Source organism: Pocillopora verrucosa, chromosome 9 (genome assembly GCF_036669915.1).
Source record: "Pocillopora verrucosa isolate sample1 chromosome 9, ASM3666991v2, whole genome shotgun sequence".
In the NCBI taxonomy this organism is placed as follows: Eukaryota; Metazoa; Cnidaria; class Anthozoa; order Scleractinia; family Pocilloporidae; genus Pocillopora; species Pocillopora verrucosa.
In genome coordinates this window covers 15,991,951-16,000,271 of record NC_089320.1, presented here as the reverse complement: position 1 = coordinate 16,000,271, position 8,321 = coordinate 15,991,951, and the positions used below count along the sequence as shown (strand labels likewise).

The window sequence follows — 8,321 nt, the reverse complement described above, 5'->3', positions numbered from 1 at the left end:
CATAATATACGAACCTAATCATTAAAAATGCTTGAGGTCTTAGCTAGGTTTCAACCAAAGTGAACAGTATGTTCAGAAGTTGGTCATTGTCTCTCAAATTGCTAATAGAGTTTGACATCAACTGCGTCTTTGTGATGCGATTCAATCTCCGAACCAATTTTTTTTAATTCTGAGCTCTTGAGGCTTAAACTAACTGAAAGAGTATGCTCAAAAATTGATTTTTTGTTAACTTCGTTTCGTGCTTTTCAATTCATTTTAGTGTTAGATGTTGGTACAGTCGGCCGGCTTAAAGATACTTTATCGTGAGAAACTAGCAATAATCAAAGATTTGTAAAGTGCGTTCGATCTTTAGTAAAAGAATTTTTCTATTGTACTAATTGCGCAGAAATATTCAAGGAAAGTGGATTGTAGGGTGCTTTCGGTCAGTGTCATAAACCAGTTGCAAAGTTGAAAACAACAATAAGGTTTAATAGTTAAACATCTTAGTAATGTACTTGATACAATGGCAGTGGCCAAAACAACTAGTAGGACAAAATTGAACAAATCGAAAAACGAAAATATGGAATAGCTGGCTGCAATCTTTCCACCTCAAACGACACCTCGAGCGGCAATTTCACGTACAAGTGTAGCACCGATTCCAAATATGGCGGCGTGTGCACGAAAGCGAGGTTTTCGGTAGCAACTGTTGCTAAGGCAAAAGCTGTTAATCGTTTCTCTGTGCGAGTTCGAGTTGTTTACAATTTTTTGAAGCGTGTTTTTCGAAGATATTCCCACAGCACACATACAGGTACGGAAAGAATTGCTCATCAATCTTTTTTAAAATACTTGGGAGGCATTTCAAGGTCAGTAGACTCATCCCATTTTGTTTGCGAAGCCTTTTGTTATGCAAATGTTCGTAAACGGGCGCCATCGTGAAATTTATATTAGGAGTTCCGAGACAAGAATCGCTTACAATCGCCAGCAGGATCTTTATTTTTTCTGTATTTTCCAAGGATATGCTTGTAAATATACTTAAGCGTAAAAGAAATACGGGTATAGCGACGATTCAAGACATAGTTATGTTATAAATGTTAGCTTTCCTGTCCCATGTGTAGGCCTATGCAAAGGAAATGCGTCAATTGTAATGAATATCGCATTGTCTTATAAACCTTTAAACTTCTAGTAAACTGTGGCTTATGCTGTTTTCCTTTTAGCGTTTTTATATTGAGCAGCGCTTTACCAATTTCTCTTTTGTCGAAATCCCAGTGAAGTATGCCCGATAATTGATGTGTACCGATGTGTTGTAAGACAGGATATTATGTAGATGCAGATGTTAGAAAGGTCACTTACTAATGTCTTTCAAAAGAGGATCCATCAAAACTGAAGTTAACTTTTGCTACTTTCTAAAACTATTGTGGTTTTAGTAAAGAAATTCTGATTTTATACAGTTTGTATCTAAATACATACAATACATTATGTTTATAGACCTGGCTTATCGAAATTCGGAGAGATGTTTCGAAGGATTTTCAAATCACCGAACGAACAAAAATATGCTCACTTCACTTTAAGTACTTGCATTTTCGCCGCCATATTTGCAATCGGTGTCTTCAGCTCAAAGCGGCCAAGAGAACATTTGCATATGAGATCGAGGCTATTTGTGCCACACAGCCAGTCCGCCGGTCCAAAATGGCGCCCAATGCCTCAAATCGCATGGTACCACGATCGATCCCCTCAGGACTGATTTATAAAACCCTCGAGAGTGATTTCCGTAAAAACGACACGATTAGTATGCGTTTTCCTTCGTCGAACGCAAATATTTATGGAAAATTTACTTCTTTGGCTCTCTCGTCGAAAATTTGAACAAGAAAGCAGCATTTCTTTTTCATAAGGACTTTGCGAATTATTTGAGTCATAATTTAAGAAAGCAAGAACTAAGTTAATGCAGTTATTTCTTATTCCTTCCTGATTTTTCAAAATGTAGTAAGAACAAAAAAGTGGCACACGAGGCGCAGCCGAGTGTGTCACTGATGTTCTTACCACATTTTGACGTCCTCTGTGATCTATTACTGAACAGACGCACGGCAACTTGGAATCTATTTGTTAAATAGAAAAAAGCTGAGCTAAAGTTGTCACGCCATCTGCAAAATTGTACTATGTCCGACCTTCTCCGCGACTTCTCTCTAGTTTTTTTTCATTAATTAAAAGTGAAATTTCGAACAGGCAAGCTTGAAAATAGCAACAGAAGAACCAAACAAAGGTTTGAAAACATGCGAGGCGCCGTAACTGACGTTATTACAACGTGAGCAGAGACGAAAATCTTGAAAGAAATGCGCCACATCTATTATGTACCTTAGAATAGATTATGTATTTCACTCGGATCAGTCTTTCTTGTTTGATTTTTGCTTGAAGTACCAAGGACATTCACCAGTCAGTCTGCAAAGAATAAAAATAAACCATACATGAACAAATGCTGCAAAATTTAAACCTTGTTCTCCCTAGCGAGAATAGCACAGTGTTGTTTAATTGTCTTAGAAACACATTTGATAATGTTAGACGAAAACTATTTATTGTTTGACGTGATGTTGATGTTCTTATGTTCTTACTTACTGTGATGTTCTTACTTACTGATGTTCGAACTGTCGTCAATAAAAATTACCGACGTTTGGAGAACTTAAACGAAGATCTTCAACTGCTTTGATTAGGAAGCCACTATCTTCCGGTTGTTGTTAGCCTCGTTGCTTTTGTTGAATATCTCTGACGAGACCACTAAGGACACTGTAAGAAAAAAAAAGATCTATTCCTACAGATGACTTCTAGAATAATCTTTCCAGCCGACGCCGTCTAAAAGTACAACTATTAAGACCCTAACAAGATTAGTAGAACAAGTTTGCAACGTACTAGACAGCTTAGCTCACGGATAAAGAATTAAATAGTCAAACATTTGGCGGTGTTTTTTCTTTGTTTCTATTCTTATTTGTTGGTTTATTTGGCTTATCATGTCAGTAATCAACGTACTTATTGGATTCGCAGAATAATGAGGTGGAAACAGACAAGAAAACTGTTATGGAATAGAGGGTTGGAAACTGAGAATATGAAACGAACGAAGTGAAGCAAAGAACTCAGCTAAACGTGAGTTGTTCAATTTTTTTTTTTGTTTTGTTTTGTTTTTCTGGTAAATTAAGGCAGTCAACTACAATGTAATGATGCCCCGATTGATTTGAAGCTTGAACATCCCCTCCCCCAGGGCAAGCCACGGGCACTTGACGGCCGTCTGTGCCCGATGGGCGGAGAATTTGAACCTTGCTTGGCTGGGTTGGGGAATTTGAAGCGGAAGTGTCAAGTATTTCCAGTGAAATACACAAGTTTTATCTCCTAATATGGAGGTTTTTAAAAGTAAAGAGTTCACTATCGCGAGTAAATGGCTCAGAACAAAAGGTCTACAACTTGTAGGTTTTCAAGCTTGGTATATAAGAAGAAAGTCACGGTCGCTAATTTTGCCTTTTACGAAAATATTGACCTTCAAATACGGCCCTTAAGTGTGGCAATTGAACATAATTTTAATCCCGAGTACGACAATTTGAACTAACCAATATTCAAAAGTTCAAATACCCAACGAGTTGCCCGGGGGGATGTTGAAGCTTTGAATTCATCGACGAACCAAGGCAATCCATTACAATGTAACTTGGAGAACGTGGCCAAAAATTTTAACAATGACAAAGTATTAAGTTGATATAGGGACGTTTTCAAGGCGTTGTGTTTACCTTTTTGCTTCTCGTTGCTAAGTTCCAGGAACATTCCGGTTAGTTGCAAAAGTTTTAAAACTGAAAAATCAAAACTATTTTCTTACGGCAGAAAATTTTGAAACAGATGAACTTCAGAGCTGAAGGAATTAAAAAAGCTTCGGAAAATGACCGCTTAAAACTTCGTAAAACTAGATTAACAGGCTTTGAGTTCAAAAGGAATATTTCTCAACCGAGTTACATTAAAAACGGAAAGGTTTTGCTTAAAATTGCGCAGATGTGACTAAAATATATGGTAGAACCAAGCGTAAACGTAATTTTTATCTGAAGTAAGTTCATACACGTGGTAAATTGTTAAATTTCTTGGGTATTTTCAATTAATCAATCATTGAAGACATAGGATCAGTAGAAAGAACTGTTGACCAATCACAGCTGACTAGTTCTAGACAAGCAAATTGATATTCCGCCCGTTGATAAACTGGGCACTGTAAGTACATGTCACGAAAGACAGCAGCATTCTGCGCGATGATTCAAATTATATACTTTCTAAACCTTGAAGAATATTGTTTGAGATCATGCAATGAACTGAGCGTCCCTGCAGGTATCTGAGTGAAAGAAAAACAATTCAACTGAAAACGAATACATAACATTTGTTATATTTTTATCAGAAGATATCGTATCAGGCCCCCGTACGGGCCTGAATTTTTTTCAGGTCCTATTTACAACTACTCGTTCCAGTAGTGTTCTTAGCTGCGAGGTCCCTTTTTTCATCTTTCCACCGCAGTGCAAATATGTGAATTTTCATATATCTAAAATCTAAATAATTTACTGTTGAACCAGAAATAGTTTTTGGAGATTATTTGGAAAAATGACAATTTCTCAAATTTTCAGTTTCACTATGTGGCATCTATTTTCTCCAAGTGATGGCTTTATTGCAAAAAGAAAAAAGTAAAAGTTTAAAGCTCCCGGAGTATTGTCTGTGAATGCTTTTGGTGAGGAAAAAGGAATTTGTTGGATAGCTGACGAGTTTTCAGAATTTCGTAGAGAACAAAATGAATTTCCCTTTTTTGTTTACTTTTCGCGAGGAGCAAAAAAAACTTTCGTTAGAAATACACCGTAAACTGCCGCTTATAAGCCTCCCGCCAGTTAAAAGCCCTCCCCTCACTTATACCCCACCCCTCCCCTCACTTATATCCCACCCCCCCCTTACTGGATATCGGCCCATTAGCCCGAAAACAAAAAAAAACATATCCGTCCGTAAGCCTTCCTCTAGCTTTTCTTTTCTTGTTTTGAGACAGGAACTCAGTACTACACCTGTAATTTTAACAGAAAATTTGAAATTTTTTGCAGAATAATAAATTTAAATTATCAAATCCTTTTGTACTTACTAAACCTTTAATTATGTTCCAATCTATTGAAATGAATTCGATTTATACTGACGTTTTTGAGGTTAATTAAAAGAAGTAAAGAAAAAATGTATTTTGACCAGCACTTATGTAGCTCGTTTCGAAGCGCTTTTTCTAGTCCGGTTATGAGCCTACTCGGATATACGCCCTCCAAAAACTCGATCCTTACAAAGTTGTATCAGCCTCGAACTTATAAGCGGCAGTTAAAGGTATGTTCCCTAAATCTCTCTCTTGAGCTTGCCTCGAGGGTTGCTATTTTATCTGCTTTTTTTTACTCTAAAATTTTCGGAACCATTTTCCTCCTAGAAAGGCCCAAAATATTAACTACATTTTCTTTAGCAAGCATGGAACATTTAGGAAGGGTAAACGAACGAAAACAGAAACAAGCAGAAAAAAAAAAAAAAAACAGAACGCTGGGAGGGTCATCTATAGACGAGCCAGGTTGTGAACCATCCTGTGAAATTTCACCAATTAGAGCGATTTCTTTTCTTTAAATATCGTGTGCGCTTAGAATTAATTTTTAACCTTTTCCTGAAATTCTCATGGAAGCACATTTCACAAAAAACAGGAAATGATGATGACTTATGCTTCAACTTGTGAAAACAAAAGGAACGATATCTTGTCTTGCAATTAAACTTGTCGGGTGAATAGTTTTGAAAAAGAAGTGATTTTTTTTTATAAGAGAAATGTTTTCCAAAGAAAGGTGGGTGTTTAATCATGCTTAAAAAACCCAGGCATTTGTCTCACGCAGGAGATTTCTCAACTTTGTTATTAGAACTCACCAAGGACAGCCACAATTACCAAGGGAAGCACGCTACAACAAATTAGCATGAAGCATAATGTCATTCAGTTTGTCTTAGGAAAATTTTAGTCCGTAGAATGGATGCCAAAAGTTTTTCACCAATTTCAAATTTCTGACGGGGTAGATGTTGCATAAAATAGCCAATGGACTATTTTTTATGACTGTCCATAAAAAAGTTTTGACGAGAAAGTTTTAGTAATGGTAATTTTTTAATCCACAAAATGATTACTGCGTAAATGCATTTACGAGTTGGACTTCCCAGTTTTACTTATGGAGTGATTGCTTTTTAGCCTGATGGGGACTGCTTAGTTTTTCATGAAGTTGTATGTTAAGAACCTAAACAGCTGACCACTTGATCAAAGTTTCAAAAACCGTTTTTTAAATCTATTTCAAGATCGTGGTGAAGTTGAAAATTCTGTATCTTTAACGTAGGAGCTATTAACTAAAGAATCAAGAATTTGGTTAAGGTTAAGCAAATATTTCCCACGGTAAAAAAGGAATTAAAAAATAACATACTCTGACTGAAATGGTATTTTGCTAAAATACAAAAACAGAAAACCACGGGGTAAAAGTTGTGACTGCATTTAGTAAGGCGAAGAAATGATTGGATTTCCGTTTTTTTCTTTTTTTTTTTTTACGGGGGCGGGGAGTGGGGGAAAAATAATTTCCTTTTAGTTTCCAAGTACCAAAATTTCGTTGGATTACAGGTTTATTTCAAGTTCTTTAAGTTTACAGAAATATTTTTATTTTTATGCACATTTTGCAGAGCCATTAGTTTTTCTCAATACTTCAAAAAGTAAACCCTGCCCAAGTTTGTTTAAACCAGTACTTATTTTTATGTTCAATTTTACCGAATATAATGCAAAGACCCCTCTCCTTCTCCAGATACTGTAATGGTTTCCCATTTATGTTTAGTAACTGTTTCCACCGTGTTTTTGTGGTTTTGTGCAAAACTTAAAGCGCACGACACGGCAGCCATTTTATCCTCAGTTGTTTATTTAAAATTGTAAATTTCCTTTTACTCCGTAATCAGAATATTTTTAGTTTTAAGATCTCCGAGAATTTTTGTCTGGAAATTTTTTTTCCAAGAAAAAAGATTCCAGCAGATATCTTTTGAGATCTTAAAATCAACTCTGCTTCTTTAAAGATTAAAAAGAAAAAGAAAACTTACCAATGGGGCCTGAGCCCCTCCGAGGTGCTTTAACAACTTAAATTAAACGACGGCTGGGGGGATCCAGCCGCCGTTTAATTTGAATTATTAAATGTGCACTACCGCTAGACCACAGAGGCTTTTGGTAAGAGTACATGGCAAAATTTCACTAGAAGTAGGTTCGCTCCCATTGTTGATAGAAACAATAGGTTCACTCAGTACATGTATCACCCTCTTGGGAATGTTAAACATGCACTGTTTGCATCCTTACCTATGTACAAAACATATGTTGAACAACCGTTTTATGATCGACCCACTCTCCTCTAAATAAATGCTCTCTAACTTTATGGTAAACTTTTCAGCCCAAAATAATTCCTGCCACTCAAAACTCAAACTAAACAATTTCCTTACGAATTTAATGCAAAGGGTTACACAAGGGTCGAGAAAAGCGTGGAAACTAGAATTAACATAAAACATTTATTTTACGTACGTGAGATTTGTGGTTTAAACTCTGCATGCAATTATCGTAGTGAACTTTCAAAAATAAAATATTTGTTTTCGATCTCTTTAGGGTTAGAACTCTGACAAGGAAGAAGTTCAAGACATTGACAAATATAAATGAAAATATGTGAATAAATCTTTAGTCGAAACTGTGACGTTTTTGGTGTTTATTTTTCTTTCTCTTACTAACACTGCAGCTACACTCTACCTTTGAAAGATTATATAACAATTTTTCTCTTCCATTTTTTACTTCTACAGTGTGACAGACTTTTGACTTGCAATTCTTCTACTAGTCTAACGGTTTTTTTAATGACTTTTTTCTTATTTACATTACTACTGCTAGACTGACAGATTTTTATCAAAGACTTTAATTTGCACTACCACCGCTAGAATTTGAAAAATTTTAAACCGACTATTCAACTGCACTACTACTTCTACAGTCGACAAATATTTTTAATGACTTTCACCTAAATTACTACTGCGAAACTTTGACATACTTTTAGAACGAGTTTTTTACTTGCACTACTACTACTATTAGACTTCGAAAGACATTTCAATTGCACTGCTACATCTACGCTCTGACAGATTTCGAACGACTATTTTGTTGGCACTACTACTACACACTGACAGATTTTGAACGACTCTCTTATTTGCACTTCCACTACTACACTCTGACGGATTTGGAACGACTCTTTTATTTTCACTACTACTACAACACCCTGACAGATTTTGAATGACTCTTT

The 8,321-nt window shown here is 36.0% G+C and overlaps 1 long non-coding RNA gene across 1 annotated transcript; it reads left to right on the top strand.

Moving 5' to 3' along the window:
* Positions 1-709: 709 nt before the first annotated feature.
* Positions 710-7,732, top strand: LOC136283612 (uncharacterized). The gene is made up of 3 exons (XR_010718880.1): positions 710-842; positions 3,010-3,108; positions 7,649-7,732. It is a non-coding gene; the product is annotated as an uncharacterized lncRNA (long non-coding RNA).
* The last annotated feature ends 589 nt before the right edge of the window (positions 7,733-8,321 follow it).